The following is a 22009-nucleotide window of genomic DNA, read 5'->3' as shown; positions in this document are numbered from 1 at the left end:
CAAACGTTTCATCACCGTATGAGGAACTATCACCAGTGCGCCAATTACATCACCTTGTATCGTGATGGAACGTTTGTAAGTAAATTGCCAAGATCGGAGGACAACTCAACCCAACCATCAAGTACCTGAGCTACATATTTTCCGAAGTATTTAGACATCCTGGTGGGTAAATGTAAACCATTCCCACTTTTCCTGCAGCCATGACATAACAATCCATATGGTAATAACTCTAAAAACTTTTGAATAAAAATAAGGCCTCTGGTTTATTTTTACAACTTTTCTAGTTGAAGTGATTTTTTTATACTGCACAGCTGAAATTTGACTTTAACCAAAGTGGAATATGAAAACACATCAAATTGCATCTCTTACGCACTCTGAGAAGTGACTGAATCTTGTATGCCTGACACGATTCCTGCATCATTTTCTCTCCAGTTGATTTTACAGTCAAGGTGGCACTTGCCTACAATGCTCCTTCAGTCGACGTCTTCTGGATAGGTCATGAAACCATATATTTCAGTCTTTTTTTCGTCTTTTAGGTTTGTTTTTCATCCTGAATGTGATTCTGGAACTATTAGGGCCTGCAATTTGCAAATTGAAGATCATTTGGATGTTTCAGTACTCTGCAGTCTCCAAGATTCTGCGAGGCAAAGGCAACATACACAAAACTTGTGGCAAGAATTCTGCGGGACAGCGCATGATCCGATGTTTGACTCCATTTCACCAAAGAAAGCTTCCATTGTTTGATGACTAAAGCAACAAGAGAGATTGAAACATTGAGGTGAATGCGGAACATGAAAGCTGGTGTCCTGCCTTTTGATCACTGGTGGAATCACTCTGCTGCCATAGGGGGAAAGGCTTGCTGTTGTGCCCAGAGAATGCTACCCAGGTTTTCTGCATTCTGCATATGGACTTAGGCTATAAACCTTTATATCAGTCTGATAAATTTTTTATATTCTATGTTTTGCACCCAGTTTATCTCATTTTTATGTGTGTGAGGGAGGGAGATTTGGGGGTTGATGCACCTGTTCCATTTTTGTTCATTTTTTGTGTGGGGAGGAGGGATTTGGGGGTTGATTATCGTGCTGCCATTCTTTTCTTTCTTCATTTCATGGCTATCTGGAGAAGAAGAATTTCGGAGTTGTATAGTTTGATAATAAATGAACCTTTGAACCTTGATTATTCATTATGTTTTTGATCATTATGGGAGAATCCAGACAAATTATTCTCACATTGATCCTTTGTACCTCCCAAGGGCAACACTGATCAGCCTGCCTTCTGAAACCCAGATTCCAATCCCCCAAGTTCACTCCCAATGCCTAGAATTCATGCCCCCTACCTTTGAGCACACTCCCAATTGTCCATCCTCTCTCTCCTGATCCCACAATACAGACACCAGTCACCACAACTACCCTCCTTCCAGCCAAGTACCCATTCTCTGTACACTGCTTCCATCCTTGGCCCTTTCCCTATTGATGCCATGGGCATCACATTCCCACCCAACACCAATATTGCATTCAGACGAGTCATATGCTCCCTAGCCCTACCGCAGTAAGTCCCCCCATCCCCATCCCACCTTCACTCCCAAACCTTGGCTATTTACCTTGCTTACCGCTTTCACTACATTGGAATTTTTCCTCTTTGCTGGGTGTTTTCTTCGATACTTCTTAATGATTGGTATGAATGATGTATAAAAGTTGTTGCTTAGTAGTTTCTTCCTTCCCCTTCAACCTCCCTCCTGAATTCTGTAACATTATCCCTGTTGCTACCGCTTACTCTGTGCTTTTATGCAGCATTGGGAGTCATTGCTGTTTCCGGTAATTGCTTGTAATTTTCCTCTTCGTTTTCCATTGGTATGTTGAAATTGTTCCTGTGTGTCTCCAGTCAAGATGTGAAAGATTTATCAAAAATTAAATAATGTATGAAAACCGTAAAAGGAAGTTAAGGCTCCATTAGTAGACTCAAGTTGACATCATGAGCAAAATTTGTTGCAGTTCCAGCATCAAAAGATTGCAGACTGAACATGAAAGTATTTTGGTTACATTTTAAAACACTTTAACTTAAATTACTTGTTCTTTTCTCAAGCAGTCTCTCAGGATTGAGGGTGACTCACTGCCACTTAAGTTTTGCTAATTCTGAAGTGGCTGATGAGAGTAATGTGGGAAGCTCAGCCATCTTCCACAGATGGGGCAGAAGGTAGCTGATGGAATGGGTGAGAGTGTAGTCTGTGAGACAGTCCACACCTTCTGTCTTTATTCCTTTCCAATGCAGTGCATAGCTCTGGAGGCCTGTGACTAGTGTATCTCAGGAGCCAGTGTTCGGTCCATTGTTGTTTGTCACCTATATTAACAATTTGGAAAAGTACATGGTTAGTAAATATAGGTGGTACCATGGACAGGGAAAAAGTTGAATGACGTGGGCCAAGGAAAGCAAATGGAGCTTTTCGGCTAAGTATAAGATTTTGCATTTTGGAAAGTCAGATCCAAACAGAACATTCACAGTGAACAACAGCACCCTGGGGAGTCTTGTTGGATGCAGGGATCTTGGAGTACAAGTATGTGGTTCACTGAAAGTGAAGTCATAGATAGACAGGTCGATGAAGACACACTGGCCGTCATTAGTCAGGGCACTGGGTACAAAAGAGGAAGTTCATGGTATGGTTGTACAGGTAGGTCACTGATGAGGCAACTCTTGGGGCATTGTGTTCTGTTTTGGTCACCCTATCACAGGAAAGAAATTATTCATTTAGAAAGAGTTCAAAAATGATTTGCAAGTACAGTGCCAGGATTTGAATGGGCAGCGTAATAGGAGAGTTTGGACTGGCTAGGACGTTATTCCCTTGAATGTAGGAGAGTGAGAGTTGATCTTGAAGAAGGGCATGAGGGGCATAGGCAGAATGAGTGCAATCAGTCTTTTCGCCAGAGCTGGGGAATCAAAAACTAGAGGGTATAGGTTTGATATGAGAGAGGAGAGATTTAATAGGAACTTGAGGGACAACGTTTTTACACAAAGAGCGTTACGTAGCTGCCAGAGGAAGTGGCTATGGCAGGTACAATAACGGTTGTACAGGTACACGGATAGGAAAGGTTTTGAAGGTTAGTGGCCAAAAGCTGGCAAATAGAATTGGCTTGGATGAAACATCTTGGTCAGAATGGCACAGTTGGGCTGAAGTTGTTTTCATGTCTCATTTTTTAACTGCATTGCATTTGTGGTTTCTAAATGACAATAAACTGAATCTGATGTTCTACGATAAAATGTCTCCACCCATGCTCCTCCCTCAATTCTCCTCCATTTTGACTGTCCTCAGCCAGAGATTCCCAGGAGTCCTGGGCTGGAAATCATTACTTTGCTTTATCAACCACAGACAAAAGAGGAGGCATGTTAGTTCTACCTAGAGGACGAATTGTACCCTCACCACAAAACACTTAAAACAAACTACAGTAGTCATAAAAATAAACTGTACATCCGAACAACAATTCTGTGACATCGCACTCCACTGAAGCAGATGGAATCATCACTTTTCACCCAGCTGACTGCTGGGAAATCCAGCAAGACACAGCCTTGCCATGGAGCTCAATGTGGAGTCTGGCAACACAGGCAACACAGCTGGTGTATGTGAGCCCAGGACATGCTTCAATCTCAAAGGTCATATACAACAGTTCTCTGCTGAATGCACCCGTAATTTATGGTCTCTATAAGTATCAGGTCCTGGTACAAACATGAATGGATAGATACATGCAAAAAACCTTCTCAATAGTTGAGAAATTTGCCAGAATAGCAGAAAAAAATCAAGAACTGCGTGAAGTAAGTGAGAACAATTTGTTAGAAGATCTCCATAACCTTACTTTGTTGTAAATAATGGTATAGTGTTAGCTATACCTCCAGACAATTTGAAGTTGGATATTGAATATTGGAATTCGTTCTCCAATAAATTCTACTCAAGCAGCACCATTGTGTGCAGTTCCGGTTGCCCAGCTACATTGAGCTAGAAATGATGCAGATAAGGTCCACAAGGATGTTACTGGGCTGGAGGGTTTGTGGTATAAGGAGAGACTGAATAGGCTAGGGCAGTTTTCCCTGGATTGTTGGAGTCTAACAGGTGATCTACAGAGGTATATAAAATCATCAGGAATTTATAGATAAGGTGAATGGTTACATTCTTTTACCCCAGGTTAGGGGAATCTAAAACTAGAGGACTTAATGTGAGAGAGGAATGATTTAAAAAGAATCTGAGGGCAAGGTCTTTTCATACAATGGATAGTGGTTATATGGAATGAGCCTCCAGGGAAGCAGGAGAGGCAGAAACAATATCGACGTTGAAAAGACATGGGCAGGTAAATGAGTAGGAAGGGTTTAAAGCAGGGGTTCCCAAGTTGGAGTCCACAGACCTTTTGCTTAATGGTTTTGGCCCATAGCACAAAAAAGGTTAGGAACCCCTGGTTTAGAGGGATATGGGCTATACACCACCAATGGGACATCTTGGTCAATGTGAATGAGTTAGAGCAAGGCTCCTGCTTTTTTTGCTATATATTATATAACTCTGTCAAAATATCCTTCTTGCCATCATATCTACGCCTTCCCAGCAATCTTAATACAAATGTATAAGGCAATCTCCTACCTGATGAAGATGAGCTCACAGTTGGAGAGGGGAAAAAAGACAAATGAGAAGGCAGCACTGTAGCGTGGTGGTTAGCACAATGCTTTGCAGTATCAGTGACCTGGGTTCAATTCCCGCCACTGCCTGTAAAGAGTTTATACATTCTCCCCGTGACATTGTGGATTTCCTCTGGGTGCTCAGGTTTCCTCCCACAGTCCGAAGACTACCGGTTGGCAGGTTTTTTAGTCATTGCAAATTGTCCTGTGACTGGGCAAGGATTAAATCGTGGGTCGAATCACAAACAAGAGAAAGTCTGCAGATACTGATAATTCAAGGAACATACACAAAATGCTGGAGGAACTCAGCAAGCCAGGCAGCATCTATGGAAAAGAGTACAACTGACGTTTCGGGCTGAGACCCTTCAGTAGGACTGGGGCCTAAAATTTCAACTGTACTCTTCTCCATAGATGCTGCCTGGCCTGCTGAGTTCTTACATCATTGTGTGTGTGTGTGTGTGTGGCTTAAATCGTGGGTGCTGGGCAGCATGGCTCGAAAGGCTGGAAGGGCCTATTCCACACTGTATCTCAATAAAATAAAATTAATATTAATAAAATAGGTACATAACATAAAGGAAGGGAGAAGACTTGGAGGAAAAAAAGTGGGTAGTATTGTTGAGTGAATACAAAGAAGAGGGAAGATAGAAAGATGAAGAAAGCTGAAAACTAAGGAAGAAAGAGATAAGTAAGTTAAAATGTATTGGCTCAGAGTCTTAAAATAGACTGGAAAGTTCAAAAGCAAAATACTGTCAGCACTAGAATTTTGATTTACAGGCAGAATCTGCAGGAAATACTCAAAAGATCAGGCAACATCACTGGAGGGAGAAAGGGTAATGTTTCAGATCAATGGCCATTCATCAGAAGTCTTATTTCAAACTGGAAGTTCAAACTGTGTTTAACAATTACTTTTTCTTGACTCAGAAGAAACTTAATTATTCAAAGCTAACACTTATTCTGACAGGTGGATCTGATTTGCTGCTTCAAATGACCGAGAAACCAACTTCAAGCAATTTCTAAAATTTCATGCCTTATTGGCCTAGATATTCTTCCTGCTATTATTTAAACACCGGTGTTAACTCATATATTTTAAACCACTTAACACTACTGTTAAAATGATAAAGATTTAAAAATTTTCTTAGATCATTTAGAATTTGAAGAAAACAAGTGTCTCGTGAAAAAATACTCAGACCTGGCACTTGCTTTCTTTAAAGTCTCCCCTGAGAATTGAACAGACAATTTAGAAAAGCTTTTGTGTTGCAAAGTTTGGGCATTTATATCTGGAGGACATTACATGCAAATGCATGTGCCAGAATCACACGTGGCAACTGTGCTAATACCGGTCCCTTGGTATATTGCTTTCCTATTATAAATTATGAACTGCATAATAAAAGGCAGGCTGCTCATTCTATGTGCGCATTTTGTTCTTGTACCTTAAGTGACTTTCAAATGTGTTCCTAATAGCCAGCATTAAACTAAGCACTTGGCTATTCAGGAGTATACATTCAGTTTCAAAATTACATGGAAAATGTATAAATTAATTAGAATTCAATAAACAAAAACCTAATGGCAAGAAACACAACCTAATTATATAATCTGAACAAGTTAAGTTTATACCTTGACCCTCTCTAAGATTTCCTATCAAAGATGTCCTAATATAATCAGTACCAATTACTGAGATGTTAACGTGACTACAAATCAACAATTTGTACTCAAACAGTAACTTTAATATGGCTCTCCCCAAACTTGTATCGGCCACTGCACTGATGGACCTAGTTCCCCAACATAGAGTTCACCTCAGCAGTTTCCCTCAACACATTGAGCTGGACCAGGGCCCACAATTCATCCTCTGTTACTGGTGAGCCTCCTGCTTTCTTCTTCACACCTCAGTGAGTTTATCCTTTGGCTATCATCCACAGACCACCGGTCAGTCAGAAAGGGCCAATCAGAGAGTAGAGAAGTTTCTGCAATGCTTCACTGTTTCTAACCTTTCCACGTGGAAGTATCAAAATCAGACTTAATATCACTGGCATATGTCATGAAATTTGTTAACTTGGCAGCAGCAGTCCGATGCAATACATGATAAATATCAAAAAATCAGTTACAATAAGTATATATATATGTGTGTGTGTGTGTGTGTGTGTGTGTGTGTGTGTGTGTGTGTGTGTGTGTGTGTGTGTGTGTATGTAAGAAATAATTGAATTGAAAATAGTGCAAAAACAGAATTTTTAAATGTGGGGTAGTGTTCTTGGGTTCAATATCCATTTAGAAATCAGATGTCAGAGGGGAAGAAGCTGTTCCTGAGTAGCTGAGTGCCTTCAGGCTTCTGTACCTCCTTCCAGACTATAACAATGAGATGAGGGCATGTTCTTGGTGATGGGGGTCCTTAATAACGGACACCACCTTTGTAAGGTGCCTCTCGCTCCTTGAAGATGTCTTGGATATTACAGAGACTGGTACTTATGATGGAATTGACTTATTTTACATCTCTCTGTGGCTTACTTCAATCCTGTGCGGTACTCACCACCTCCCCCCACCCTACCCCACACATATGCAGTACCAAGCGGTGACACAGCTGGTCAGAATGCTCTCCACAGTACATCTATAGAAGTTTTCAAGTTTCCAAATGAAATATAGTTGCCTTGTAGCTGCATCGATATGTTGGGTCCTGGTTATGTCTTTAGAGGTGTTGACACCCAGAAACTTGAAATTGCACACTCTCCACTTCTAATCCCTCTTTGAGGATTGGTTTGTGTTCCATCACCCTACCCTTCCTAAAGTCCACAATCAGTTCTTTGATCTTAATGACATTGAATGCAAGGTTGTTGCTGCGTCACTATTCAACTAGCTGGTATACCTCACTCCTCACAAAATGCTGGTGGAACACAGCAGGCCAGGCAGCATCTATAGGAAGAAGCACTGTCGACGTTTTGAGCCGAGACCCTTCGTCAGGACCTTTCGTTGAGTCCTGACAAAGGGTCTCAGCCCGAAATGTTGACAGTGTTTATTGACTGAAAATGAAAATGTCTTTGAATACCCCCACTGGTTGGTTGGCACAAGTTTTCAGAGTCTTACCAGGTGCTCCATCGGGACCTACCATCCTGAAAGACAGCCTGATGTCAGCCTCCAAGACAGAGATCACAGGGTCACTGAGTACTGCAGGGATACACATACCTGTAGTTTTATTCTCCCTTTCAAAGCATAAAAGGCATTGAACTCATCTGATAGCGAAGCATCACTGTCATTCATGATGTTGGGTTTCACTTTGTAGAAAGTACTGGCCTGCAAACCCTACCAGGGTTGACATACATCTGATGTCCCCTCCAACCTCGCTCAAAATTGTCTCTTCACTTTTGAAATGGCCCGCCGCAAGCCATACCTGATTTTCTTGTACAGACCTGGGTCACCGGAGTTAAGAGCAACAGATCTAGCCCTCAGCAAACTATGAACCTCCTGGTTCATCCATGGCTTTTGTTTGGGAATGTACAGTAAGTTTTCATAGGCATACATTCATCCACACAGTTTTTAATGAAGTCGGTGACAATTATGGTATACTCATTTAGGCTTGAAGATGAATCCCTGAATACAGTCCAGTCCACCAATTCAAAGCAGCCCAGCAAGCACTCCTGTGCTTCCCTTGTCCATACTTTCTTGGTCCTACCTACTGGTGCTGCAGACTTCAGTCTCTACCTATACCCAGAGAGTAGGAGCAGAGCCAGATGATCAGATTTTCCAGGGTGTGAGCATGGAACAGCCTTGTTAGCACCCTTAATCTCAGTGTAACAGTGGTCCAGTGTGTTGTTCCTTTGGTACTATAAGTGATTTATTGATAATAATTATTTAGTGACTTTTTCAAGCTAGCCTGATTAAAATCCCCCAGAATGATGGAGGAAGGCATCAGGATGTGCTATTTTATGCCTGTTGATCACGTTGCTCAGTTCATCTCAAGCCTGTTGACATTGGACTGAGGTGGAATGTCCACCACTACCAAAATGATCACTGAAATCCCCCACAGCAGATAAAATGGCCGGCACTTGATGCTGCGGTGTTTTAGGTCTGGTGATCAAGACTGGGACAGAACCACCAAGTTTGTACACCACAAGGAATTGATCATGAAGCAAACTGACCCTGCACCTCTCCCCTTGCCTTTGGCTTTAGAATTTTCCAGCAGTCCTACCTTGGCATCAGTCTGAATGATTGCATCCAGAATGGAAGGGGTTAACCAAGATTCTGTGAAACGAAACAGGCAACAGCTTTTAATGTCCCTCTGGTACAGCACTCTAACTCTTAGATCTTCCAGTTTGTTTACCAGAGACTGCACGTTTGCCAGAAAAATAGTCGGTATTGGGAGTTGGAAACCTCAATCTTTTAAATGCACCATTATCCCAGTGTGACAACCCCTTTTACACTGGTGTCTTTAAAAGGACAGTCCACTGACCACAGTCTGATCTACTTCCATCAGTTTTAAGCAGCAATAGATTTTTTAATCAAATTGAAATGTCATTACAAGCTTTACTGACCTTAGATGTAGTTCTGGCTCTCAGCTGAAGCAGGCTGAAATGAGAATATTTGATCATTTACATCAAGCTTTTTCAATGTGAGTCACCTTAATCTGGTGTTTTGAAAGTTCCTGCTCTGGGCCAAACTGTCCCACAATCTACACACATCCTCTACCACAGGTACATCACCTTTCCAAGTGCTTTATGCCTACCAATCCCCATTGTTCACCATTGTTCAGCCATTGGTGGAGGTTCTGCCCAGAATGCCGGGAGGGCCCAGATTCACCACTGCCAGAATACTTGGAAGAGGACAAAGAGGGCAAACCCACCTGCCAATTGCGCCTACTGCCACCAAGCCAAATACCGATGGAACTCAGCTGGACTACTCTGGCCTGGGGATTGTGTCTGGCTGTCCACTGTAGATCGTCCCTGTACACCAACTCCCGCGAGCTCTCACCTCTGTTCATCGGTCCCTTCAAGATCACCCATCCCATCAATCTGATCACTTATCACTTCCATCTGCCTTCATCCCTCAGGATCACACCCACCTTCCACGTGTCCTGCCTCAAACCCGTTGTCCATGGACCACTCAACCAACTTGAGCCTGCACCTCCAGAACTATGATGGTGGATGTGGTCCAGTGTACACGGTTCGCTGGCTGTTGGAGTTACATCATTGTGGAGCAGGTGTCCAATACCTGGTTGACTGTACTCATTGGAATTCAGAAGAATGAGGGGGATCTCATTGAAACTTATCAAACGTTGAAAGGCTGCAACAGAGTATATGTGGAGAGGATGTTCCTATGGTGAGGGGATCTAAGACAAGAAGATACAGCTTCAAAACAGAGGGATATCTATTTAGAACATAGATGAGAATGAATTACTTTAGCCAGAGGGTCGTAAATCTGCCATGGCAGCTGCAGAGGCCAAGTCATTGGATATATTAAAGGCAGGGATTAATAGGTTCATGATTAGTTAGTACATGAAGGGATACAGGGAGAAGGCAGGAGAACAGGGCTGAGAAGGAAATGCATCAATCATGATGAAATGGCGGAGCAGACTCAGTGGGCCAAATGGCCTAATTATGCTCATATATTTTATGGACTGAGAAAGGTACAGCACAGAGGAGTGATTTTGGGTGCCACCCAGTTTCACCTTGGATCCCCCGTTCATGGAGAAGTTCCAACAGACCCATCCAATTATCTTGTACTGACAGGTTCTGGCTGGAGTAGGGGGTTCCTGTCAGGCCTGCACAGGCGGCACCTCTAAGACTCCGCCCGCATAACATTAATCACCTGCCACTCGTTTCCAACTCATCACCTGCAGCCTATTTAAACCCAGCTCTCATTCACAGTCCTTGTTCACCCATTAAACCAGCCATCCTCAACCAATTACTCCTTGCCTTCAGCTACTTTGTTGACTGTTTCATTTGGTATCTGTTCTCTCTTGTTTTGTGGCCTCACATGGTGTGTTATTTTGCAGTTTGATTGTAAAGTATTGCTTACTGCTAAATTGTCTCCACTGTTCTGCTTTCAGGTCAAGTCACCTCAACATTTCCTGGCATATTCTAGTCTAAACAGCATCATAATTGCTTGACATTAGAGAGGGATATGGGCAGTGTGAGTCTGTAAGAGGGACTGGAAGCCATGGTCAGGTCACCTTGAGATAAAACTCAATTGACTACATTAGTCAACATTCCTGAAATATTTGTAATTAAAAGGTGAGAATTTGTAGTTTTATATATGGTAAATAAAAATGTTTAAAATTTTATAGGATTTTTCAGACTGGGTTCAGACTGATTTCATTACATTTAAATTCAGTTCTAGTGAAACTAAAACTGCTTTTCTTACTGAGTTCTGAAATGCCATTCGAAATAGCCAAGAACAACAGATGAAATATAGCATTTGTGATGAAAGGTCTCAAACATGAAATGTTAACTCTTTCTCTTTCCTCAGATGCTGCTTGATCTGCTATGTTTCCAAATTTTTTTGCTTTTATTTCAGAAATTCACTTACACGTGTTGAATTAATGTGCATATCTAGTGAAGAAACAGGGCCAGTGCTCCACTGCTAACAATCTGACAACCACACAATAATATTTCTAGTATAAATCAAGACTTGATTAATGGTTATGCAGATTCTACTTAATAATTGCTGTGAAGTGTCACCTCGCTAATGGCCTCATTAATCCATATTGCAACAACACCAGTTTTAGTTATTTTTTGCTGCTTGCTACATCCATGCATCATCTGACTTGGTCATTAAGGGTTCGTCTGATCTATTATATGTATGACAGATTCCTTTTATCTTCCTTTCTCAAGATTAGTGACACGAAATGTGATGCTGCCTCTACGTTATTCAAACAACAAGCTAAACTGCTTGGTAATATCGGCCTATTTCCAGCACACCTTCCTAATCAGCAGTGATGAAGGAATAAAGTATCATAATATCATAATGATGATCAGGTGATGTGAAAATATCATAAAATAACTTAATTTAAAATAAATAGAAATAGGTTTCTAAGTAATTTGGCTTTCAAGACGTCCAATTTTAAGGTTAGCAAGTGCTGACATAATGAGCATATTTACCTTCCCTGACATATTAGTTAAGGGCAAAATATCATTGTTGAATTCCTATACTTGAACCAGACATATACAAAGTACATGAAAAGCAGGTTAAGCTCTTTCTGGCGCTCCTTTGCAAAGTAGGTTTTTCTAGATATTGCGCCCAAGTCTGCTCCACCTCAAACATCTTTCAAAGAACATATGCAATTGATGGTTGCCACTACCACTACCACCTGCTTCCCAACACTGCCTATTAAATCATACAGCCACACCCCTCATTCGCATTCCTTTCTGTACACCAATCCTTCCTGGTCAATGAATGCTACTTATCTGAGTATTAGAGATGGTGAACCATTCAGTTTCTATTCCTGCATGCTAGCCTGCCAGCGCCTGGAGCCTTTCCAAAAACAGTCAGTTGTGTGATCCAACATATAACACACATTCTAGCATACAGTTTCTTAGCCAGAGTTCAAATTTGCACTTTTTGTATCAGTGATAATTACTAGCATTTCTCTTTAATTGTTTATCATATTGCAAATCTGCAATATAATTGTCTGTCACAATCCAATATTGTGTTAATAGATGTCTTATGATTGGGAATGAGGTGATCTGATTATTTCATTTTGATTTATTATCCTTACTGTCAATTCCTAATGAGAGATGAGCTAATAAGAGAGCCATTGTGAATAATCCAATTAATCATTTTCTGCTTTCTGTTCTCTTTATAGTTAGTGCTAAATAGTTCCCCGTGCTGTTATGATTTTTGAAATCGGACAAGTGTTACTTTAAAGATATGTTTTAATTCAACGATTTGGCAAACATGGGGAAAGGTGACAAGCTCCATACTGGGAGAATGAGCTGCAAGCACATTTCATATTGGGCTTTGGCCTCACTGATGAACTGTCATGGTCTGCTGTACATTTTCATGCGACATGCTGAAGATAACACAGCAGCACTCTTTTTGCAGTGATGTGTAAGATTAATTATATTGATCCCAAGACAGTGTCTGGGCAATCCTTTAAGTGAAAGAGACCCCAAAAGGGTATATTTTTAAAAACTGAAGGAAAAAAATGAGCAATATCTTAGGCCATTTATTTCTCCAGAAAAGAAAATGCTCAACAATTTGTCAAGCATGATTTTCCATTCATAAATCCATTTTGATTCTGTTCGATCTTGTTGCTGTTATCAAAGCGTCCAACTACCTCTTCATAGATTCCAATAGATACCACTTCACTGACATTGGACTAGTAAGTCTGTAATTCCCTGTTTTCTCTCTCCTTCCTTTTCTAATATAGTAGAGTTATTTCCTTCAATTTTTTATCTGTGGGAATCTTGCTAGCATTTCTGGAAATTTGGAAGATAACAGCCAGTCTATCCACTATCTCCATAACTATCTATACCTTGGAATGCAGGTGATTGTGTCCCATTGGTTACTTGGGCTTTCAAACACATTAACTTCTCCAATGTAACATTTTTATGCATTTTAATGGATCAGAAACAGAGTTTTTGAGTTTGAGAAGAACTTTGACGTTGAAAACATTCTAGCTCAACTTTAAGTAGTGACAGAGGAATTCGGCATTGGAATTGGAATGAAGTGGAGAAAATGGCTTTTGTGATCTAATGTTGAACTTGAGTGTGATGTTGCTTATCTAAGACCAGATATTTCACATTAGACTGGCACCACAAAGTTTGAAATGCCATTGAGAGATGACAGGGTAATCTATAGAAACTGGCCACCCTTACTCGTATGTGGTGCTGCACTGAGGTAGAATAGAAAGAAGGATTCATTGAAGGGTACTGCTGTGGACAAAGAAACAAAGAACTGCTGAAGATGTTTTGTTACATCTGAGTGAGAATGAAACTATGCAAAGCTGTCCACAAAGAGTATGGAGCATCATATAGAATACAGAGAGTGGCAACAGAGGTCAACGTTACAATTAAAATTATTTAGGATCTTCATTAGGGATTGAAAAAGAGCTTATTCTTTCTTGGGCATTGCTAGCAAGACCAGGATCAGATAAAATTTAGTGCTTAATGCCTCAGTGCTCAGTTGAACTTGAGCACTGGCTCTATGGAAATTTTTCTGCTGTAGTACTGATATCCATCCATCAGCTTTCTTGTGTAGCCTGGCTCACCAAAGTCCCTGCATTCTCTGCAGCCAAACTGCCCTCCACCTGACCCCGAGAAAGTTGACATGCAGAATATAATTTCCTCCCCCTGTCCCCAGTAGACCTGCCTTTTGTCTCATTGCGCAAATACAGCTCCTCTATCCTGGGCGCTACGGTAGCATAGCAGTTAACTCAATGCTTTTATAGCTCAATGCATTGGAGTTCAGAGTTCAATTCCAGTGCTGTCTGCAAGGAGTTCATACGTTCTCCCCTTGACTGCATGGGTTTCCTCCAGGTACTCCGGTTTCCTCCGACTGTCCAAAAACGCACCGGTGAATAGGTTAATTGGCTATCTTAAATTGTTGTGTGAATAGACTTGGGTTAAACAGATAGGATGCTGGGCTCATTGGACCAGAAGGGCCTGTTCCACGCTATATCTCTAAATATAATAAAAATAAATAAATTATGTCTGCAGTCAGCATCTGAGTTCTAAGATCAAATAACAGAATCTCTTCACCTTCACTGTTGTCTTCCACTGATAGTGAAAAGGAAGGCTTCAATTCTCGGGAATCTAAAATGAAACTGCGATTGGAAGAAGGATTGGGTGAAGAGGAAGACAGAGGAAAATGTATGAGGCTATTTTTTTCACAACTTCTGTTGAGACTTAAGCGGATGAGGAAAATTTGTAATGTGGGTAGAATCATCAATTAATTCAACGTCCCCAGTGGTTGCAGCTTTAAGTGATGTCAACCTCTGTGATAATTACTACCTCCTCTATAAGATTAAAAGATGCAAGAACACTTACATCCTTCTAATTTCTTCTGCTGCCTGATGTTAAATGCCATCACACATCATGATGCCTGGATCCACTGCATAGCACAGTCAAATTATACTTTCATCTGTTTCTCATTCTTAATGTAGAGGAAATGGTATTCACTGAAGTCAATAATATGGAAAGAAATGTTAGTTCTTTCTTCTTTTGTTAGGCTGAAGCCCAGAACTGTTTGATAATATTATAATTTCTTACACATGCGTTCATTATTTTATGCAAAGCAAATCAATCTCAGATTCCATCTTCATAAAATAGAAGAATGCCTGCAATCTCTCCCAATAAAAATTTAATGATTCAGCTCCAAATCTTCATTAAGAAATAATCAGGTTACAGGACTGAACTAGGAACATTTGCATGCATGACGGGGAGGCCCCACTCTAATCAAAACAATTACAAACAAGAATCTCAATTGAGGATTAAAGTTGTATGGAAATCAAAATTGTATTACAATAATTACAAGAATAGCACAAATTACAAACCATTTTCAAACATAGCCAAACAATGATCAGGATTAACTGTTTTAATAAGACGTTCCTACTTTCTCAGCTACAGTAGAGGAAAATCTGTAAGTCATTGTACCTTTGTGTTAAACCTCAGATAAAATCTGAAAGGTATCAAGAAGTGCATGAAATCAGCTTAAGTTTCCAACATAGACTATAAGCAATTTTTGAGCAATATGGACAATATCCTAATTTTTACCTGTTTTAATTATTCTGCACCTTTGCTAAATATTTGTTACTTTTTTCTTTTCTACTTTTCTTTGAACTTCCATCCTCTTATCATATGCTGTCCTATGAGAGGAGATGGGGTAGCACCAGTCAAAATACTTTGCCATTTAGAAGAATGAGGTGGAGGTCACACTTAGATGTACAGTATTTGGATTAGCATTGACGGGTAGATGCTGAGAGACTGTTCTATCAGACTGGAGAATTCAGAGCTAGGGGAACAATCTCCGGATAGGGGTCAGTCGCCTTGGATGCTGATCAAAAGAAATTTCTGTCCTCAGAGCACTATAAATCCTCGGGATTCTCCACCTGAGAGAACTGTGGATGCTCAGGTATCGAACATTTTCGAGGTTGGAATTAATGTATGTGTGTTTGTTGATTAAGAATAAGGTAATAAAATGGATTTGAGGTAGAAAATCTATGACAGAGCAAGTTCATAGGGCTGTGTGGATTACTGCTACTTTCTAATACTCTCTCTGTTCATAGGACATAATTTCATAATCAGCAGATGTTTCTTACTCATAAAATGGGAAGTAGAATCTAATGTTGGATACAATGGACATTAAATAAATGTTTCCTTTGCATTCGCATCTCGTTTACTGAAACTATGTTAGACAGTGAGCTCTCATTTAATATCAAAGCCTAGCAACATTGTTGAATGGGTTAAGCCAACATTTAGACTTTTCCTAGGCACTTCCTCAGGATCACTTCCACCTTGGCCTCATCATCCTGTGAGAACACACTAAAGCAATGTGGGAACTACAGACTCTTACACTGATTGGAGGAGAGGTATCCGAGGCGTAAGTAGATCACTAGTTTGTGAGCGAGTCATCTCCTTCAGCTGTTTATGCAGTATGCTTTCGTGGTGTGCTCTCACCTTGAGGTTTACAATGGCATTCAGAATGTTCCTTCTCCGCATTGACAACAATGCACTGGAAACTCTCAGCAGCAAATGGGGATATTGCATTTCTTCAGCGAAACTTCGAGCGACATCTTTAATGCTTTCTTCACTCCACCTGGCAATCTCCTCCTACGACAGAACAGAGTATCTGTTTTGGGAGTGTGTTATCGGACTTGTGATTACCTGAGAGTAATTAAGGATGCCATGATGCTGGACATTGGCCTGGAGATGATACTGATTGGGGTTCAATGTAAATACAGGATTTTGTAGCGACACAATTGGTGGCATTCTTCCCAATGTCTTGCAATGTTGGTATTGAAAGCATATAGCAGGGCAGAGGCCTGTACTGCACAGTAGATCATGTGCTATGTACCAAGTTTGGGATCTCGATCTAGATATTATTATTCGTAATCCAATGAAGTACATGCAGGGACAATGAATTAATAAGTCATGTAGTCACAATGCACAGAAATAAGTCCTTTGGGCAATCAGGTCAAGCTGACCATTAAGGATCCATCTACACATCCTGTTTACCAGCATGTGACCAGTGCAGTCCAGATCCTAAACATCCTTTTGGTGAAAAAAATCTTCCTTAGATCCCCCCCCCCCCCCACTTAAATGTCTTATCTTTCACGATAAACTTAAACCCTCTAATTTTAAACACCTCAGCTATGGTGAAGCGTTTCTCACTGCCTGCCATACCTATACCCTTCATATCTTTATATACCTCTATAAGGTTCGCTTTTCAACCTCCCCTGTACTAAGGAAAACAAATCAAGCCTCCCATTCAAAGTTCAGAGTTCAAAGTTAATTTATTATCAAAGATCATATATGTTAACATTTACAACCCTCAGATCCATCTTCTTGCAGGCATTCACAGTAAATACAAGAAACACAATAGAATCAATGAAAGACTACACTCACACCCAACAGTACAAACAACAAATGTGCAAAAGACAACAAACTGTTCAAATACAAAAAGAAAAAAAAGACTAAGAAGTAATTAACAACATTCACAAAATGCTGGAAGAACTCAGCATGTAAGGCGGCATCTATGGAAAAGAATATACAGTCAACATTTGGACTGAGACCCTTCTTCAGGACTGAGAAAAAAGGGGGAAGGTCCAGAATAAAAAGCTGGGGGGTGAAAGGAGAAAGAGGCTAGCTGGAAAGTGATTGTGAAGCCAGGTGGGTGGGAAAGGTCAAAGGCTGGAGAAGAAAGAATCTGATAACAGAGGACCCTCTGTCATTTTGCAGGGAGGAGGAAAGCCAAATGATCGGATTTCTCAAAATGTGGTCTAGGGATTAAACAATAGGCATTCCAGATGGTCGTATAGTGGTGGCCAAGTGTGTTGGGACCCCTGGTGCTGCAGGTATTATGTTGATGATAATTGGGCAAGATTTCTTTGAACAAGCCCAATTGAAGTCATTGACAATGATTTGACAATGAGTTTTCCCCATAACTAAAATCTTCCATCCCAGGCAACATCTTCTGCAGCTTTATCAATAGTTTGAGAGTAGTGCCGAGTTCCATCATCAAAGTCTTCCTTTGTTGTGAGTTATTTTCTGAAATATCAGGAATTGCTCATCTTTACAAAAGCTATAATTTGAACCTTTGCTGTCAGAGTGTGATGCAATGTTGACAGGTTGGCAGAGGACATTGGTCGTTCGAGCATGAAACCCTTTCTATCACATGCTTTAGTAAATAAGATGGCGACATTTGGAGCTTGGTTCCAAGTTTGCTCGGATGTCAGAATTGTCCACATACAATAATATTTCTGAAAATTAGTTCCACACCTTCAGGAAATATTTAAGAGATGCAAATATTGAGGTGCAATATTGTGGCAAGAACAATTTGAAAATGTGTTTGGACAATGACTCATCTGCTTAATGCTGGTCTTCACTTAGATTGGTTCTTTGGATACTCTCATAATGTGCAGGCCATCATTGGGGAAAAACGATGGAGGTGAAATGTGGTAGTCAGATTTGAAGAGGTTACTCTTTGGAATCAAAGGCTTCAGTGAAGTCAAAGAAGGTTATGTATGGCGGCTGTTTCTGCTCCCTGATTTCTTGAGCTATCCTGTGGTTAACGCCTCTTTGTCTCTAGCTAGCTGAAATTCACATGGTGCTTCAAGGAGCAGCTCTCAACCACCGCGAGAAGGAGATGACTTTGGAGATTCCTGCTGATGACTTTCACTGTGTCAGATCGCTAAAGGTCGACCTGTAGATATCACATGTCCTTTCTTGAAGACAGTCACAATTGCCCCACAATTGGTAGGGTCACCCATGGCGGTAAGGTCGAGGGTGAGGTCCCTGACAGAGAACAATCCAACCAAGACCTCAATGGTGGAACAGTCGGACGAAGATACTTCAAACTCAATGGCTGTGAAGGCGGATGAAGGCTGCACCAAATCCATCAGCTCCAATCGTCGTGGTTTCCATTCCATTCCATTCCATGTCAGTTGGTTGATTTGTGAAGTATCGTGTGCTTCTTAGAGTGCAACATCAAGTACACATAACGCAAATACATGTACAAACAAGCTGGATGAAGTCAGCCGGTCAGGCAGCATCCGTTGAAGCAAGCAGTCAACAAAGGGTCTCAGCCCGAAATGTTGACTGCTTGTTTCAATGGATGCTGCCCGACCTGCTGAGTTCCTCCAGCTTGTTTGTATGTGTTGATTTGACCACAGCATCTGCAGTGTACTTTGTGTAAACAAATACACGCACAGGCGTCTTTGCTCTGTGGGCCACAATTGCAGTGTGTAATTGCAATGGGGTACATCCTTCCCCTCCCAGATATGGACACAGAGGTTATAAATTTGCAACTGGAGCTCTTCAGGGTCGAGTTTAAGGATCTCACATGGATGCCGTCTGTTCCCTGGGGCTTGTTATTTGAGGCCTTCTCATGCTTGGGAAGGTAGCAAGGCTGCTCGGAATACATTGTAGGTTATGTATTCATTGTGCGGCACCAAGGATCATTGACGGCTCTCTGTCCCAGATGAGTTCATGCTTGGCTCTCAGTGGGATGGAGCCTTGTGGGTTTCTACCTTAGCTGGCTTTTAAATCACTGAAGAATACATACATGTCAGTGAATTACTGTGTTGTCCCCATCCACCATCTGTTCTTTAGGTACTAGGTTTTCTGCTGGATCTCTGCCTTCAAGCTGTTTCTATTCACCTGAATAAAGGCAGAGCTTCTGCTCCTGGCACGCCTTACATTTGCAGTTAATTAGTTCCTCAATCTCATTATTCTCATCTAACCAGTCCTCTTTCTTTCCAGTAAAGAAATCTCTTTTGTGGCATCATTTCAATTGATTCTGATGTCTTAGGGTGAAGATGATGAAGATAACAAAGCAGATTAGGTACTGGTCTGTACTGCATCATTGGTATCTATTACTGAAAGGGTGAAGAGAACGCCTTTGTAGTCTCTTGTTAATAGGTGACAATGCTTGTGCCAGGAAATTTTGCCTTGATATCTTTCCCATTTCCCTATGGGTATTCATAATGATGAAACTATGCTCCAAGCATTTTGTGAAAGGAAGGACTGGATCTCATCGGAGTTAGTTTTCTCTACTCTTTCCTTTTTGATCACAACTTGCCAGAGTGTTGAGTCCCAGTTACCTTGGTGTTGATTTTACCCAAAAATATCAGCTTCTCTCCTTTTGGGATACAAATCAGGAGGTTTTCTATGCTCAAAGTATAAGTCTACCTTATGTACTCATAGTCTCAGCATCTCATTCAAACTCAGTCTAATACCTGTTGTCAACAACCCTGAATTAATTGACTACATTATTGATATTTGCTTTTCAAATAGGATGTGCTTGTAACTTCCATTCAACTTTTTCAGTTAAAATTTGCTTGCATAAGTAATTCAAATTATTTAATCTATATCTAATGCAAGAGTGAGTCATAATGCTCTAATCATAACTCTTTGTGCAGTTAATTCTTTAACATTATCCTCTACCAGGTATCAAATTATTTTTATATTTATTAAATCTGTCATATCAACACCAGGGACATCGGAATGGTACTGTATGTTGCCTCCCTGGTGCCAGGATCAGGGATGTCTTGGAGCCGGTCCATGGCATTCTCAAGGATGAGGGCGAGCAGCCAGAAGTCTTGGTGCATACTGGGACCAATAACATAGGTAGAGAAGGTAAGGAAGTCCTGAAAAGAGATTTTAGGAAGCTAGGTAGAAAGCTGAGAAACAGGACCTCCAGGGTAGCAATCTCTTGATTGCTGCCTCCTGTACCATGTGCCAGTGAGGGTAAGAATGGGATGATTTGGTGCATGTGTGGCTGAGGAACTGGTTCAGGGGCAGGGTTCAGATTTATGGATCATTAGGATATCTTCTGGGGAAGGTATGACCTGTATAAAAGGAAAGGGTTATACCTGAACAGGTCATTGCGAGACTGCAGACTCAACAGCCCAATGCATATCGGGGAACTTCGACCATGTTACTCTCGCAACAACCCTGCTCACCTTCAGTCGGTTTGTCAAGTGTTGTACAAGAGAAAATGAAATACTGGATCTCTTGTATGCAAATGTTACAGATGCAGACAGCTCCACAGCTCTCCCCCACTTGGAAGATCACATCATATCCTGGTTCATCTCATGCCCTTGTATAAGCCCAAAGTACAGCAACAGCTAGCTACCACCAAGATGGTAAAGAAATGGTCTCTGGAGGTGATCAAGGCTTTGAAGGACTGCTTTGAGGTTACTGACTGGAATGAGCTTTGTGAATCATATGGGGAGGACATTAATTGGCTCACTGACTGCATCAGTGGCTACATCAACTTCAGTGTAGACACTGTAATACCATCAAGAGGTGTTCGCTGCTTCTCTAACAACAAAGCATGGGTCACCAGTGACCTAAAGGCTGTTCTCAATTGCAAAAGGAGACCCTTTAGATCAGAAGGTAGGGAGGAATTGAAACATGAGCTAAAGGAGAAGATCAAGGTGGTTAAAGAGGAATACAGGAGAGAGCTGGAGAAGAAGCTTCGGCAGATAATAGACTAGCTGACTGGCAGAACACAGTTTGTGCAGCTTCAGAGTTGTGTGTCAGACGTGGCGATAAGCAGTACTGGCACCCCACAGGAGACTGTACTGGCTCCCTTCCCATTTCCCCTGTATATCTCAGACTTTAGATACAACACTGAGTCATGTCATCTGCAGAAATTCTCTGATGACTCAGCAATAGTTGGGTGCATAGAGGGAGGACAGGAAGATGAATACAGGGCCCTGCTGGAGGACTTTGTCAAATGGCGCAAGCTGAATTATCTGCAGCCCAACATCAGTAAGACAAAGAAGATGGTGATGGGCTTTAGGCAGACTAAGCCTGCACTGCTCCCTGTTACTATTGATGGCGAGGATCTACAAATACCTGGGGGTGCACCTGGATGACAGACTTGAGTGGAGCACCAACACAGAGTCTGTGTACAAGAAAGGCCAGAGTCACCACTACTTCCTGAGGAGACTGAAGTCCTTTAGAGTATGCAGGCCTTCTCCCTTACATGTTCTACCAGTCTGTCGTCTATGTGGTGGTGAGCTGGGGCAATGGCATCAACACAGGTGATGCCAACAGGTTCAGTAAACTGATTAAAAAGGCTGGCTCTGTTATGGGAGTCAAGCTGGACACATTGGAAGCTGTGGTAGAACAAAGGGCCCTGAGGAATATCCTGGTAATTCTGGACTATGTTTCACACCCTCTGCATACCACCTTGGCTGAACAGAGGA

General features: G+C 41.3%; 1 long non-coding RNA gene across 1 annotated transcript in view; it reads right to left on the bottom strand.

Moving 5' to 3' along the window:
- Positions 1–16280: 16280 nt before the first annotated feature.
- The window catches only part of LOC132398626 (uncharacterized), a 61612-nt gene continuing 55883 nt past the window's right edge, over positions 16281–22009 (bottom strand). Inside the window, exon 3 of the long non-coding RNA XR_009513727.1 lies at positions 16281–16403. This is a non-coding gene — a long non-coding RNA (uncharacterized LOC132398626). The remainder of the gene's footprint in view (positions 16404–22009) is intronic.

This window comes from Hypanus sabinus, chromosome 8 (genome assembly GCF_030144855.1).
Source record: "Hypanus sabinus isolate sHypSab1 chromosome 8, sHypSab1.hap1, whole genome shotgun sequence".
Lineage (NCBI taxonomy): Eukaryota > Metazoa > Chordata > Chondrichthyes > Myliobatiformes > Dasyatidae > Hypanus > Hypanus sabinus.
This window is presented reverse-complemented; position numbering and strand designations above follow the sequence as displayed.